Source organism: Pseudopipra pipra, chromosome Z (assembly GCF_036250125.1).
Source record: "Pseudopipra pipra isolate bDixPip1 chromosome Z, bDixPip1.hap1, whole genome shotgun sequence".
Lineage (NCBI taxonomy): Eukaryota > Metazoa > Chordata > Aves > Passeriformes > Pipridae > Pseudopipra > Pseudopipra pipra.
In genome coordinates this window covers 39,200,091-39,217,420 of record NC_087581.1, presented here as the reverse complement: position 1 = coordinate 39,217,420, position 17,330 = coordinate 39,200,091, and the positions used below count along the sequence as shown (strand labels likewise).

Sequence of the window (17,330 nt, the reverse complement as noted above, 5' to 3'; positions counted from 1 at the left end):
TTCAGTGTCGAAGTGAATGTAGAATGCAAATGTGGCAAGTACCATTGTATAGGCTTAGCTCTCTTGATAGAAAAATAGGTTTAGAGAATTTCTACAACTCTAGTTAGAGATCCAATGGCCTCTGTCCCCCTGAAGCAGATATAAGTGAAAAGTTCACAAGAAAATTAAATTAAATTAAATTAAGAATTTGCACAAGTCTCTGCTTATCATTTCACATCAAGCTTAGCATTCTCAAATGCTAAAATGGTAAATGAAAATACTTTCATCTCTTTGGGCTGTAAGGGGGCTAAGAAGTTGTTGCTGTCCAGGACTGAACATACCCCAGGCCCAGGGGAAGGGTGACGATAACCAAGAAGAGATGCAGAAGGTGGGCATGAGAAGAAGCACCTCTGAGCTTTCAGTCAAGGAGCATGATAGAAGAGAGGAACCTCATGCCTGGAGCAGCTGGGACACTCACCCTGGGATGGGATAAACAGCAGTTGGTCCCAGTTTTACAAAATTTACAGTCCAATGGTAAATGGTTGGTAAATATTTAAACCAAACTTCAAGTGTTTAAATGTTGGTTTAAAAATTTACCAATATTTAAGTGTTGGTTTCCCTATATGGAGTCTCACTTTTCTTCCTGCTTCTCATACCTCACGTGTCTCCTTAAGCAGGGAAGGGGCACAGAGGTTTAGTTTGCAGGAAAATACTGTGAAGAGCAGAGGAAGCTTGGAGAGAAGAGTGTTTTCAAGTTCTGGTTCTGTGGAAACAAAATACACACTTGTTTCATGCCAGGAAATGTTTTTTGGTAAACAGAGACAGCTTGCAAGATTTCTGATAAGGGTACTTTTACTGTACAAAGCCTCTAAATTTGGTTCAGTGCATGTACCTCATTGTGCTGTTCCACAAACAAACTTTATGGAGGAAGAACGCATCTCACAGGGAACCTCTGCTATTATTGGATGTATCCACATGGTGCAAGTGGGAGGCATCCAAAAATTTACCTCTTTATTCCACGCTGGCTGCACAGTCTCTAAACATCATTAGGGGTTTTTAGAATTTATGGTACACTCTCCCTATTTATAAGTTCAAATGCCTTCATGCTGGCTATAAATTACATTAACTCTCCTGCAGCTAAACACTTTATTGAGTCAATTCCAAGCTCTTGTTGGGCAGTATCTCTGGAAAAAGGAAAAAAAAAAAGGAAATAAATAAAAAGGAAGCAAACCCCAGTTTCTCACTCTGCCATTAAAAAGCAAGAGTCTGCCCAGCAAAAAGCAAGAGTCAGCTTACATGAGAAACTTGGTCTCAATTAATTGCTGAGTAGTCTTGGCTCCGTTGACCCTCTTTCATTCAAGAGTTCAGTAGAGATGAAGGGGAAGTAGGGGAAGCACCAAGAAGCTGTTTTTAACAAGCTGTCCCAATAGTCCTTAGTCCTGCATCCAGGTACCTATGTCAGTAATGTGGCCTCTTTAAGACATCAGTGAAGAGCTGGCAGAGTAAAATAATTATCTGTCTTGTCTTCTGTCCTCCTAAGCTTTTATTTTCCTTAATACTCTCTTATGTAGATGTGAAGAGCTGATGTTAGCACCACAATAAAAATACTGGGACTATCTGCTATCAATCCAGACCACAGTTCGGGATGAGAGGCTAAAGAAGAAAACCTGAATGCCTGGATGCAGAGCTGGTTAATTGATGTATGTGGAGCAGCAGTAATTACAATCTGCCCGAATTGGTATTCAGAGGATTTATCCTCCACATTGCTCTTCTCTGCATGCTCCATGCGTTTGTTTTGCTGACTCTCAGGGACCACATGCATCTCCAAAAGCCTTAACTCACTTCCAAGGATGATTTTTCAACATTTCTCTGGGGATTGCAGGAACCCCCGTGGCATTGGGAGGACGGGGAGGTTGGTCTGTGGAACATTACAGGGGTGTATATGCAAGGTGGCTGCTCCAGCTACAGCCCTTAGAACAACCACAACAAAAAATTAAACATCACCATCACTCAGCTGTCACGCATTTGAAACAAATTTGGGACTGAATCATGAACTAAGGCAGCCTCAGCTGTGAATATCCTGATGAGGATCAGCAGCATCAGAACTGTAAACCTAGACTGTCGTCAGAGGAGCAGAAGGAGGAGATCCTTGGGTGTCTGATGCCTCACCAAAGCTTGAGAGCACTTTCCTGGAGCTGTTCTTCAGAATCTGGTGTCCAGAAACATATCCTAAGGCATCACCCACTCACTGTGGTGAACAGTTACTAGTTTTTAGAGGCAGAGCAGAAGGAAAATTCTGACCAAAGTGCTGGGAACAGTTACTGGAGATATTAGTGTCAGATTCACTGGATGAGAGTTTTAAACAATGATTTCATGGGATTTCAAAAACCTCAGCTCAACACACTGGCTTAGCCACAGGAGGAAAATGTCCAGCTGTGAAGGACCAGGAATCAGAATGGGGAAAATCTCAGAAGTGGAAAAAAATGTACAGTGATTGAAAGGACTTTATGATACAGACTTTACAGTTATTATGTATATACACATTGTATGCTTCCCCAGAATTTGTATTTCCTGGGCATGTTCAGGCTTGTCCGCTCCCCTGCTTTCCTGCGGATTGGCTGGAGAAGCTGCAGAGAGGGGACAGCCTCCATTCACCCCTTCTCTCCCCGGTTTCTCCCACGTTCCTCCCTCTTTTGCCTGTGTCCCTATCCTGGTTTGTCCCCCCACTTGTCTGTCTCATGCTCTGCCCTATGTTCTGGCCCTTTCCCCTCCCAAGCTGATAAAAGATCACGTGCATGCGTGAATAAAGCATTCTACCTGCATCCCACCTTTGTGTCCTGGACCCGTGCGGTACCACGGTCCCATCCTCCCCCCCTTTTGGACCACGGCATCCAGCACTCTCTAGCAGAACACTAAGTCTTTCACACAGGCACAGGCTATGAACCAAAACCAGTTTTGACAACTTTTTTAGCAAGTGAACCATCATTATGCTTACTTTTCAGCCAGCCTACAATAGGCCCATGTATGGTTAATAAAGGCCTTCAGCAAATTATACTACTCACGGTGGAAATACAGTTGCCGTTTGCCTGTGGCTGTATAGGTGTTGAGTTTGGATTTTCCACAGTGTGTTTAATCAAAACAAGCCAACACATTTACATACAGTAAATTCCTTGTCCCCGGGGGTCTTGATGCAGAAAAGAATGAAAGACCCGAGCACAGGCACTGCTGGAACCTTCTGGCTTGTTGGTGCAGCTCAAAGGGAAATAAATCATATTTGTCAAGGCTGCTGACAGTAAGCAGGAGCATACAGCATCAACACAAAGCTATCTTGTCCATCTAGAGGCAGGTTACAGCCCAGTCAGAGAATATTGATAAAATGGTTGAGTATTAAAGTTGCAGTTGATGTTGATGCAGGCTCTTACTGAGCATTCCATTCTGACCCTCAAGCTGAGGAAGGTGGCACAGTGTACATTAAAAAGGAAGAAAAGTAAACATGTAGGACCAAATGAGGGGGCAGACACACTGAAAACAACACAATAAAGCCAGGCATAACCATGTTTCCTTCTTTGGATAACAGTCCAAAAACTTCAGATACCCCAGGAAAAATGGCTGGATTTTCTTCTCCTAAGTAATAGTTCAGCTCTAATTGGGCTTCCAAATTAATTCTTACCAGTGTAGCCAGCATTAATTGCTGGTGAATCATCAATCATCCCATGTAATAAAAGGCTCATCCATGCATCTTTAAATCACTTGACGCAGTTTAAATCTCCCATCTGCTTTCATTCTTCTGCCTTCTAATGTCTCAGTCTCTTGCAGAGATCCAGTAGTTGAAATCAATTGTGTTCTTTCTATGGCACTATTTAGCCTGGTGGTTTCAGCTGATATGCTGCAGCCCCAGGCCTGGAAGTGTGTGGCAGGCTTAATTTTTTTAGCTTAGTAGTAAATTTTCATTGGTTGTGGAAGCTGTGAGTCACAAAATAAAATTACTTACACTTGGGGTGTTTGTACACTGTGATGAAGCTTTTGCAACAATCACAAGAGACACAGACATCCGGACTCCTTAACTCTGAGTGAGCTGCTGATAAAAACCAAAATGTTTCAAGAGCCACACTTTTTGTTCCTTTGTTTTAAAGACAGTCAAGGACCAATGAACATTTGAAAATATATCTCTGCCACCAGGAAAATAAGGTAACATATCAATATTTTGGTAAGATCTGTTGACAAAGTCTTCTACAAAGTCTGGACTTCAGCACAAAGAAAGTTTCTTTAATCCACTAGTGTTTGTGTCTTGATGCCTAGTGCTTCCAAAAGTAAACAGAGAAATCTTTGTTTAGTCTCAGTGTGGATCAAAAGATTTATTTTGCAGCAGGAAAGGACAGGTCTTATTAATCGTGGTCCCTGTGAGAGTGCAGTGATACCCTTCTGTCTTTCTGAACAGAGTAAAAGACATGTTTTTTGATTTCTTTTTACACTGGAAGAGGAGAGTGGATTAAAAAAGAAAGACTTGCTTCTTTCTTCCTGATTCCCTGAAAATGCTATCAAAACATGCTATTGTTAACAATTTATATTGGAAAAATCAGCTGTAATCAAGACCATATTTTCTTTGTGTACAAGACACATTCAACTGAGTGTTAACTGGGGAAGTGCTACATCTCCAGCTCTCCTGAGGCTGGCCTAAATCCATGAAATTTAAAGAGAGGTGCCCTTTGGCTGCTAGTTTCCTTATGGTGCCATAAAGAGTATAAAGGCGTGTCCTTAGGACAGAGGTTAACTTAGCCTGCTACTGAGACCCAATCCAATAGGAAATGTTTGGGAAGGTCATAAAGTCAGAGCAAGCACATCTCCCTTATATTGCCCAGCATAGTTCACTGACCTAGTTGTTCCTTGACTGGAAATTCTGTTCTCCCTGGATGGGGGTTTGTACAAATTCAGTAGATGCATTTGGAGCCTAATTGTCCTTTGGATGCCCATAATGTCCCATAGCACCATGTAACTGTGCACTATATAAACACTCATTTCTTTTGTCTTAAACTCCATGCCTGATAATTAATGGGATTAGTTTCTTGTTCTGGCTGCAAGTATGTTAATGCTGGCACAAGGGATGGCATGGGCAGGGTCAGTGAGGGGGAAACAGGACTGTCACCTTCAGAACCAGGGTGAATTTAGAGCCATTCAAGACAGTCCCAAAAACACAGGAAGCTGCTGTGACTCACTCAGTACAAGAAACTCTCTGAGTGTTTCCTCTGTGAGCACTGATACAAACAATTAATTTAACTTTCTGCCAGTCCTTATCTTCCCCAAGTGCTCCAATTATCCTTTCATCTTCCATTGCTCTTGCAGACAATTTGGAAGATATATATGTTTATAGAAAGCGGTTATTATTAATTTTTTTGCCTTTAAAAGTTCTTCCTTGAGACCTCTGTGTTCCTTTTTCTCTTTCTGTTTTGATGGAGGTTTCCCGTTAAGCTTACTTACTTACAATCTTTTCTAGTTTCCCTGGTTTTTTGCTGCATAAAATATATCTCTGTTTATTCCTGATAGACTGCCTTACCAAACAGCCTTGTTTAAACCATTATTGAATTGGTTTTTTCTTTCCAAAGTAGTCTTATTTGATTTATTTATAGAGTTGTGCTACACTGAACTGCTTTAAAAAATTTCAGGACCACCTGCAAGTATTTTGTTTATTCTTTTGGCCACTTTTTTCCACTTCTTCACCATTTTAACTCAAGTTATTTGCTTTTAGCTAACACTAGTGGTTGGTTTCAGGAAGCTATCATGTCTCGCGTCTAGGTTTTTCCATCATGTTTTGTTGTGACATTTATAATTTAAGAGATTTTCCATTCCTTATTTCAGAATCTGCAACTTGTTCAGAGTTTCTCCACCATTTAGTGCTTTGTGCATGTACCAATGCTGAGCAGTTCTTATAATCAGGCTCAAGGACCATGAAACCACTGAAAGAAAATTAAGTATCATGGATAACACAAGGAAGAACTTGTAATATCACAAGAGCGGAATAGTTTAAAAAGCACCCAACAAAGTTCAGTTGGCTTTTGCAGAGAAAAGCTGGTTAGGGATGAAACTTTCTCTGAAAACTCAAGGCCCTCAAACAATTTGGACCTGATCAGTGCCAGCTTTCCTTTTGGACAAGGATTCAGCTTTTCTCCCATCTTTTCAATCTTTCTCTCCCCTCTCTCATTGTGGGCACCCAATCAGCTCTTGGCTATTGCCAAATCTGAAAACTTTGGCCTGGGTTTTAAAGCCCATTACCCTTGAAAGGAGAAAAAGGTCCAATGCTGAGACAGAAGTGGTGCAATGGGAAGAAAAGGACTGGTGAAGTGCAAAGGTTCAATACCAAACCACTATAAATAACCATTGGAATCAGATCTTTTCCACACCATGACACACCTCTAGCTCGGTCACCTTTAAAAGAAAATCTAATATGAAATGGTCTTTCCTTTGAAGAAGGTGCTCTGTGTTCTGAGGTAGCTCATGTCCCATGCAGTGCATGAGCTGCTGTTGCAAAGGCCTTTTTTTTTTATTGAACAATAATGCATTGTAAACTCTAGCATAAAACTCCAGCTGTCCCTTTACACACTTGGCTTTCTGGCAATCATTCAATTTTTTTTTCCTCCTTGAACAGTCATAATTCATATACAGAGCCAGACACACACCCCTTTTTTTTTTCTCTAGCTTTGTCCTGGTTTTGGCTGCAGGGTCCTTTGGGCAAAATGGGTGAGGTTGGCTTTATGAGCTATAAAATGGCAGGATGTAAGGATTCACTTTGTTTTGATGTGTTAGTAGTATTTTACGGGTAAATGTGAAGAAAGCCATCTAATTGAGTTACTGGGAATAGTGCATGTGCCTGAAAAGGAGAAAATAGATCTTTAGTCTTTCATTCCTTCATGCATGGAGTGTGGGGTTGCTGAAGAGCTAGAACTCATTTGACTGACATGGTAATGTTCAATGAAGTGAGCAGTGAGCTCACTGCTCACTCCCTCCGAAGTATTGATGGTTAATCATCAGCAGCAATGAACATGTCACAAACAATAAATTCAACTGAATGATCATTTCAGTCAGAGATGGACACTCTGACCCTTTTTGCCAGAGCCATGGCTTTCCAGCTCCCCTGCCAACAGTGGAGTTAAGGTAATTTTGCAGCAAAAAAAGTGGAAGGAAGATCAAGCATGCAACAATGAGACTGAAAATCAGGGCTCTCCTTATATCATCCTCTGGGAAGTCTCAGTTCCTTATAAAGCATTTTATACTTCGTAGTTTGCCATGGGTAAAGCAGTCAAGACACATTTTTGGCTGAAGCAGTACTTGTGTTTGACTTGTGGTCCTCAAATAGGATTTTCTTTTTTATGTCCATTAAAATAAATTTTTAAAAAGTTAATCCAATGAACGGTAATTTAATAAAAGAGCATCCTTACTTCACTCCCTCACAAATAATTCTACTAAAGGCTAAAAACTAGATGAGTCAGTTGAAATTGCATAACACCTCCCAGAAAACATTCTGTTTGTTACAGAGCAGAAGCCAGACTGGAGAAGGTTTTAGACCACTTTATTTCACATTTGTTGTCTTTATGAGAAGCTGTTGTAATAAGACTTGTTCTCACTTTCAGGATGAAAACCATTCACAAGGGTTTATCTAACATGAGAAAGACTCTACCATGAGCTTCTGACTTACCCAGGACCACCTCACCTCCAGCTCCTCTGGATGTTCTTGGCATGAGGAGGAGATTAGGGATGAGGAAGAGGAGAGGACAAACCACACTGAAATCTGCTTGTGCAGCATCAGCACGTGGATCAAGAGAAGGTATTATCTGCTTCCCCAGCATTTAGAATCTGGGACCCACACATCCCTGAGATGAGGTGAAGGGACACCAGCTGCAGCCCCATGAGGGGACAGCCAGCTTTGCACCGTGCTGCCCCTGAGACAAAAAGCCCTGCTGGGTTGGTTGTCCAGATGCTACAAATCCCACAGTGCTACCAGGACCCACCAGAGCTCTGTGTCACTATCACTCAGATGTGGTTCAGTCACACCTAGGGAAACCTGGCCTAAAGCCTTCCAATAAGCCTTTCCCATCCTTTAGCAGCTGCTCCCACTTACTCTTACAACCATAGCATCTCTGCATGTACTTTAGATTCCGGCAGATACCCTTCTATTTTTTGGCATCCCTGAATTGCTTCCAAATTTCTTTTCTATTTAGTCTAATAGATGTAAAACATTATTTAGATTTTCACTCATAAAAATGACCAAAAGCAGCTGTATCTTCACAAGCTATTGGACGTCAACCAAACCTAAAGGTCATTCTGACATATACTAATGGGAATTAATTTCAGAACATAGTCCTCATTAAAAAAAAAGACTGCATTTCATCTTATCTGAAAGATCTACTTTTATATAGTTAAGCTAAAGCTTTTATCAGAATTTGTTAAGAAATTATTACTTCTAAAAAGAGTCAATTATTTTGAACTGCTGTAAAAGCAAACTGTAATTTGATGGAGAAGTACATCACAGAACTTTCCTGTATCTCTCTCCATGGGAGAGGTTGAAGACAACTCAGGGTTTGTGTTGGTGCACTACAAAGATATTAGAGGGGAGGAACCAGTGTTTTCCGGCCTCTTACGAACACCTGCTTCAGGGAACAATCCTGTAATTCCACCATCATCTTAGTTTGAGGGCAGGAAAACTGTCCTGTGCCTACACACACATTGCTGACTGACACTCAACCAACCATCCAAGGTTTTGCTGCCACTTGTGTAGAATAAATGTCATATTTCTGATGTTCTCCTTCATGTTTTGTCCATAGAGTACTTTCTTGACTAAGCCTTGAGTAAAATACAAGGCATCATTTTTTGCCCCCTTCAAAGTGAGGAGCATTTGTATAGTTTCCTTTACTGAGAATTTTCTTCCTGAATCAGTCAACTGAGACCCATCACAGTACCAAACTTTACCACCAGGTTATCCAACAAAGGAGGATGATCTCCCAGAAGAAAGTGGAATCCATGGCCCTACACAAAGCTTTGTTTCTGGTAACAGGGCTGAACAAGGCAATGTGAAAGGAGGGGCAGCTCCCCAGTCTGCAAACTGTCCCTTTCTGGTCACAGGCTCCCAATCCACCTGAAACTTCTCTTGAAGGAGTCCTGTGGAAGAAAGTTTCCAAAAGGCTGCCATGGTTTGCTGGTGCTGCTCCTTTGCGGGAGGGAAAAGCCCATGTAAACAGTTGCTTTATCTTCAACTCTGGGAGAGGCAGTTAGAACTAAGTGAGGATGTGGAGACTGAACCATCTGCAGCTTGTTTAACTATTCCCATTTTAAAGGTGAAAAATAGTTTCAACAAAACAGACATTAATAATAATCAATGTTGTACCAGAAATTTTTCTTTCTTTCTTTCTCTCTTTTTCTTTCTTTTTTTCTTTCTTTCTCTCTTTGCCTTTCTTTCTTTTCTTTTCTTTTCTTTCTTTCCTTCTTTCTTTCTTTTCTTTCTTTCTTTTTCTTTCTTTCTCTCTTTCTTTCCTTCTTTCTTTGTTTCCCTCTTTCCTACTTTCTTTTCTTCCTTCTTTCCTTCTTTCCTTCATTCTTTCTCTCTATGCATTTCAAATTTTCAGGTTTCGTAAGGTTTCCTAAATCTCCAGATTATGATTTTCCCTTTCCCTCACTGCTTCCAGGTGCCACTTATGAGGTAAAAGAGAGAAGATGAAAAGGTCAGGATATTAAAAAAAAAAAATCGCACAGATATTTTGTGACACTAATTCTGTTTTCGAAAAATAATGTATTACTTCTCAGTAACACTCATATTATTATATGTCCGTATGTTTGATTACCCATAACTGAAGAAAAATCACTCCCCCATTAATCAATTCAGCATTATTGTGGTTAAGTGTATCATTAATTTTTAGGCTGGAAGGGATTCCATTCTGTTCACATTTATACAATGCAGCTAATCCACACTGCAAACAGGAGACATTCAAAGAATCCCAACGGGTGTAGTGTTTACAAAGTGAGTAAATCCAGAATTTTCTTGATCACCAGCAACAGAAAATAAAGAAACCAGCCAAAATCACTAAGCCTTGAATTTACACCAACTTCTGTTTCCCCTGATTGCCACTGTATAACTCAGCTGGAAAGAAAGACAAAGCAAGATATTTGTGTATTATCTCAGACAGCTCTCAAAGTCATTGTAGAATTTGCCTAGTTAGCAATGATTCTCATTCAAGTGGTTTTGAAACTTGACAGACTTCCACTTTGGGTCACGTTTCCCAAGGCAGACCCAAAATGGGAATTTTCCAACTGTAGAACGCTCTGCCTGCCAGACCTGCTCCAGCTGTGGCTGCAACTGCCTGATAGGGACATGTGACAGGAGGATATCCCAGATAATGCCCACAAAAGCAGAAAACGACCATTCTCCATTTGGAGAAGATCTTGTCAGGATGGTGAGCTGTGTATGTCTCAGGAATATGCACATACAAGAAATATGAAGTATATGAATAGTATATATAAAAAATTATCAGTCGCTGAGCATTATTTTTTCTGGCTTGTCCTCTGTTGTCTCCAGCAATCAGCATTGTAGGGACTGAGATAACAGCTGCCCAGGTGCAGTGGTCTTAACCCACCTTTAAACTATATATGTCCCATGAATACATCTGTGCTGGTTTAAAGGTAAACCAGCAGGGGAAATGAACTCAACTCAAAAGAGAGATTATAAGTCAGAATAACAATTTAATAAAATAATACAATAAGTACAATTATACAGACAAACAATTGGTTTTAACCCACAAAACCCAAATATATAACCCAGCACCCTGGGGCATGAACAAAGTGGTGTTTCTTGCCCCCCCCCGCCCCCCCCCCCCGAGTCCAAAGTAAAAGGAGAGGGGAGAGAAACCTGCTGGTGGGAGAGCTGTTGCAGTCTGGTCAAAAGTGGTGATTGCAGTCCAGTCGAGGGTGGTGAGCTGCAGTCTGGTTGAGAGCAGTGAGCTGCAGTCTTCCTCTGGATCCCACGAGTGGTAAAAAGGTTCCAAAACTCCAAGTTTATATATTCTCCAGTTCAGGCAGGAATGGTCAGTCCTTCCCTCAGAGCAGGGAATTCCATAAAAGGGTGTGAGGATGCTCAGTCCTTCCCTCAGAGCGGGGAATTCCATAAAAGGGTATGAGGACAGGAACATCTACAGGCCTCTACTGCTAACAATTTCTGGGAAATGGCATGGAAGGCTATAGAATACACAGTTTTGGGTTACACCCATACCATGATGAACTGGTCTCATCTGTCCTAACTAGGACAACATCTCAGCCCTTAGACAATTCATTTCTACGTCTATCTTCCATAACATCCTGCACCAATGAGCTCAGTTTTTAGGGAGCCACCCAAAAAAATTGCCAAACCTTTTTTCCTGAGTGGTAATAACTGCATTAAGAGTATGTCTTTAGGGTGTGTATAGTGAGGGATTTTTCTATAGGTTGAATTTCATCAGGTTACCTACTAGCCAATCTTCAAAAATATTCCCAAAAATCTTTGCAAATATGTATAAATTCAGCTGTCCTGAAACAATTGCATATCAGCAAGTTATGTCACTTCTTGTTTCTTTCTCATACCATTTATGAATATACTGAAAAGCCTGGATCCCAGCACTGACGTTGAAAGACATTTTGAAAAGTTATTATGGACTTCTTTTTTTTCCTGTGTATCGATTCCTCAAGAAGATTTATGCTTTTAAATCTATTTCATAAGGAGATTTCATTCAGGGAGCAAAAGTTAAAGTAAAACATTTTCTTCCTCAATGAAGTTGAATGTGTTTGAAAATATTGAGCTTATTTTCACTGATAGGCAAAAACACCTTTGTCAAAGTGAAACAGCTTTGGAAATTTTAAACTGTTGTGTCATTTGTCTACTTAGTGTCTGTATTGGTCATTTTTATTAGACTCAGAATTCTGCAGAAATGGTATCTGAAGAGAGATCTTCCAAGCAGTCCAGCATCTGGAATTTTTTGAGATACTTGTGGAAAAAAGGTGACATACAACAGAGGAAACAACACAAAGAAATGAGACAGGTATGCAATTCAGTAAACAGACTAAGACATTTCCAAACTGTTGTCTGCTGATCATTGCTGGCCTTTAGGAGATTGCTAAATTACTGCAAATCCATATTAAAGTGTACTTCACTTATCTCCAGAGTGTTTTCAATTATATGTTTGATGACAAGGCTACACAATCTACATGAGAAATAATGGAAGTTTCCTCAAAAAGATTGGTTCCAAACCAGTCTCTCTCACATATGTTAAACCTGGAGCTGTTCTTGTAACTGAGAACAGACTTCAGCTCCATCATTAAGGCATAATCTGTCTGAGGAGGAAATCATTGAAGCCATTAAATAAGGACTCCAAAAAGCACACATATTGCTGTGTATTTGCCCAGTCACCATATTAGTATGATGCATGGTTTCTTGTAAGGTAGAAGCTTTTATAAAGTTTTTCAGCTTGCCTTTTTTTTTCCTCAGGCTGGTTCTCTATATAGTAAAACATAATGATCACCATCTACAGTCCAAAACCACATTTAGTCCATTAAGGCATAATATTACTGTATTTTTTTAAGTAATATGAGCATGGCTATAGTCTGGTGTTTTTCTCACAGTAAGAATTAAACAAATTCAACTAAAAAATTATTGGTACTCCTATTGAAATTCAAGTATTTGGTAAAACCTTGTGGTACATAAAGGAAGGTAACACCCTGACTGGTCACTGGAGCTCTTCCTACCTGAAAAAGACCAGATGTTTTACAAGGAGAGGCAGCAATAATTCTTGTTAAATTTTTGCATTCTCATGACTCTACAAGACTGGTGAATGCCCTAAAATGTACCTTCAGTAGTCCATGTGTTTTCACAGAATCTATCACAGGGTAAATAACATGAAAAATATATACATGCAAGTGATTTCAACAGAAAGAGAGAAGATTCATACTGGATATTGGGAAGGAATTCTTCCCTGTGAAGGTGCTGAGGCCCTGGCACAGGTTGCCCAGAGAAGCTGTGGCTGTCCCCTGGAGGTGTCCAAAGCCAGGTTGGATGGGCCTTGTAGCCACCTGGGATAGTAGAAGGTGTTCCAGGAAGTGGAATGAGATGAGCTTGAAGGTCCCTTTCAAACCAAATAATTCTGTGATTCTGCAATTTCAGCCAAGCCAGTAAAACCCAGGGCAACTCAGACAACGTTGATACTCTTTTAACAGCACAGATCACTCTGACAGGAGATACATCCAGCAAAACAACTGAAATGTGGAAATGTGAAACTCAGATTATAAGGCAGCACTCTTAATAATTCTGACCAGCCTCTAAACTGCAACCAGGCAGAATAATGTAAACTCTCAAGTAATTTAATCTGAAATATAGACTTGAAGAATTATATCCTTCGCACCAAGTCCTGTGTGTATATTCAGGGCTGACTTTCATGTGTCAGCAGAGCAAGCTCAGCACAGCAGAGTGCTGATGGGGTGCAGAATGCCATGTCTGTGAGGCCAATGTCACCGGCTGGTCTCTGTCACCAGGGCAGGAGGCGACCAAGGGCTGTGCTGAGGGAAGGGAAGACCACCTCGATGAGCCAGCCTAGCCTCTGCAGCTGCACAAGCAACAGGCTTCTCCCTGCTCCAGCCTCACAGCCCTAGGTCAGCAAAATTCATTTGCGCCCATGGTGCAGAAGGGCCTTGAACTGTCTCTGCATATGTTTGTGTTCAGATGGTGCTGTTCCTACAGCTGTGCTCCAGGAGCCCTCTGTGGCTCCCGTGAGATGGGTCCCACAAGGTCCCAGCTCACCCCTAAACAGGGGCTGGGGAAGGAACAGGAGCAACTTGGTTTGCAGTCCAAGCTGAGGGCTTGGGAAGGACCAAAACTCAGTAACTAATTATCTATCCCAGCACACATCTTTTCACTCTGTTGAAGAATCACCTATCTGCAGCCTGTGCAGTTCCTCCTCATTTTAAGAGGCTGGAAAATTTCCTTCCCCTCTATAATTCACTCAGTCCATAAAGCTAAAGGGAAAAAAATTAAAAAATCTCTATTGTCTTCACAGGACTACAAAACATGAAGAGGGGGGGAAAATGCTGCTCTACATTGGGACAGGGAAAGAGATATCAGTTAAAGAAAAAGCATATGTGGATGTTTTGGAGAAGAGGAGTTATATCAATTATATTGATAAATTAAACATAAATATGTTAGCAAACCCAGTAGTAAATCGTTATTTGCCATGTGTCTTTCATCCCAAGCGTTACAAAGGCTTTACAACTCATGAACAAACCTACACACCATCAGTTAAGAGTCTGGCTGGGATTTGGCAAAATTTGGCATTATAATGTGTCTTAACCAGTGGAAAATGTATCTCAGTTACATATACAGATTATATCAGACTGTAACTGGGCCAGTTTGTAAGAAAGTACTCAAATCTTCTACAACTATGGTGATTGTCTGAAATAAGTAGAAAACAAAACAATGTAAATAAATAGTAAAAGTATCAGATATAGATAAAATAACTGACTGTGTGAATAGGAGATGGGGGTGAGTGGCTGGAGATGACTGGTGTAGATAGGAGTTGGGGATTCTACAAATAAAGTAAAATGGCTTCAACAGTGTAAATCTCTACCATTTCCCCTTATATGCAGGAAATACACTTATATCTAGTCGCAGAAAATGTAGGCTAGGTAATGGGAAGCACCACAAGAGTCAGGTTGACCAAGGCCTAACATAAATTGACTAAGGATACTGTTTAATCTTCAACTCATTAGGATGTTAAAATGTGTTTAGACTAATGTTCCTGGAAAGAGTTTAAATATTGTTTAGATAACGGATTTTTCCCACTCAGATTTCATGCATAAAGCACACATTCCTTCTTTCTCTGGCTGAGGCTGGAAGGACAAGTTAGAGATCTTTTGGAAGATCCAAGGCATCTTCCAAAATCAGGTTTCACAGAAAACTTGCCTTCTGTGTGTTGAATATCAGCATTTCTGTGAAGAATTAATCCTTCCAATATATTCACATAAATAAAACAGCCTTTCAGGTTATTTCTGAGTGAGTGATGGAAAATAAACAGGCCAGAACATGGCTGAATAACAGTAGCAGAAGTTTAGAAAAATATTCTTTATTATTTTGCAGTGTTAAAGAGACTTTCTTTCTTTTTTTGTACTTCTTGACCTTTTACCAGGCGCCACCATGGGATGATACAGTCTATGAAACGCACTGTTTAGGAAACACAACAATGTAGAGCTACTCCACATGTGAACCTCAGCAGCAGCTACATCAATCAAGACTCTTATTCCTAGGTTATTTGTACTCCTCAGTGTTTAAAAGGAACTGGCCTCTGTGATTCTCAACACCCCAAGCACAAACAAAGCTGTAATAACTCACAACTTAATGAAAGCAAACTCTGTATAATACACACAGACCCTGAAACTTGCAGGGTCTTTCAAGAGAAAATCTGAGCTCAGCCAAAACACGCAGACAAAAGAACAGATTTAAATCCCTTCCAGACACAGAGGCATGAGACAGAAGATATGTTCTGTTTATTTAGCAAGCCAGAGCTGGAGTGAGGGCCCTCACAATACAATTAAAGTTGTAACAATAAAAACACAGCAAACCAAGTCTTGCAGCCCATGGAACACTAAGCCAGCAGTAGGATTATGGAACCTGAACACCCAGACATTTTAATACCTATGCCAGACAGAGTGCTGGATGATAATACTGACACAGTAAAACATGAGAAATCCAAAGCCAAGGAATAGATGGAAAAGCAAGGCTTCTCTGGTGAAACTGCTTCTCATTGAAGGCTTAACTCCCAGCTCCATGCAGAGCAGCCACCCATTTGAAGTCACCCTCAGTTCACATCCTACAGCACTTCCTCTTCCACAGGTGAGGAAATGCAACATTACACCATTCTTCTGCAGGAAAGGCACTGTATTCCTTGGATGATGTCAAGATTGACTCTGTGATGACAACATCCACTGGCAGCATGGTAAATACACCAGGAAGAGTTCACTGAAGCACATGTACAAGATGAGTGTGTGAAGACATTGCCCAAAAATATCTCCAAGAGAGTACTCAAGGCCCTCATGCAATAGCAACTCTGCTGCTGCGATGCGGGATTTTACCCGCAACCTTTTCTCAGAGCCCTCTGCTAAATCCAGAACTGGAAATTGAAAGCAACAACAAAAGCAGGACCTGACAAGGCTTAGAGTTAATGGGTAGCTAAGAGAAATTACAATAATGGTACTACATAATATACAAGGGATTTTTTTCCTCCAGCAATGTGAATCATAGAGAACAATGGAAAAAAATTATGTAGACAACAGTCATTTCAGAATTGTGCTGTCGTTGGTAGCTGAAAAGTGCCTGAAGAACAAGGATCTGATGGCAAACAAGTGTTTCAGATGTTGGATTTTATTTGCAGAAGCATGCAAGGACTGCATTTTGTACTGAGTCAGAGAGATTAACTCCAGAACAGCAACTGGCTTTCAGGGCACTCTCATAGGGTTGCTTCAAGTTCCCTTTTTAAAGATAAATGCCACAACCCCTCACTATTTGCATTTTGGCCTATTCTTGTCTTACTGTTGTATCTCACAAAAATTTACAGACAAAATGGGTCAAATCACATGGAAGAAGTTAAATGAGAGCAGAGAAAGCTGAGTGGTACTGTCTTCCACTCAAAAAGGAAGTATTTGAAAGACATATTTTTAAACAACATAGTAAAAAATGGAAACACAATGGATTTCTGATTGAAACCTTGGTTCTGGACATGGTTTCCTTGGCAACAGTACTAATTTAAAGGCTTTTTAACATTATAACACTATGTATGCAGAGACCTACTTTAAATGGCCCATATCTTGAGTTGGTCAGCTCAGAACTAGAAGCAAAACAAGTAATTTTCTTTAGTTCAGAGAGGTAGTGGAACCCAACAGTGATAGCAGCTGTTTTTCTCAATGACATTCATACTGAACTGAGGGCTCAGGTCAAGAGGATGTTATTTTGTCACCATCCCTGGATGTGTTCAAGGAATGACGGGACGTGGCACTCAGTGTTCTGGTCTGGTTAACAAGGTAGGGATTGGTCACAGGTTGGATTCAATGGGCTTGGAGTTCTTTTCCAATCTAAATAATTTCTGATTATGTGATCTTAGTCAGTTACAGGAGTCTCATGTCTCAGCTGTATTAAGGAAATATCACAGTGAGTGACTTGGAGGTTTGGTGGATGTTGGTTTGGGTGGTAATTGATCCCACCCCTGATTCCACAGACACGTAAAGCAGTGGAGGTGTTTGTGCTGAAGCAGGACAATGCTTAAAACACTCTGAGGGCAGTGAATCCCATCAGGATGAGTACA

General features: G+C 40.7%; 1 protein-coding gene across 1 annotated transcript in view; it reads left to right on the top strand.

Annotated features, from left to right (window-relative positions):
• Positions 1-17,330, top strand: part of RPS23 (ribosomal protein S23) — a 427,277-nt gene that overhangs the window by 219,481 nt on the left and 190,466 nt on the right. The window lies entirely within an intron of this gene.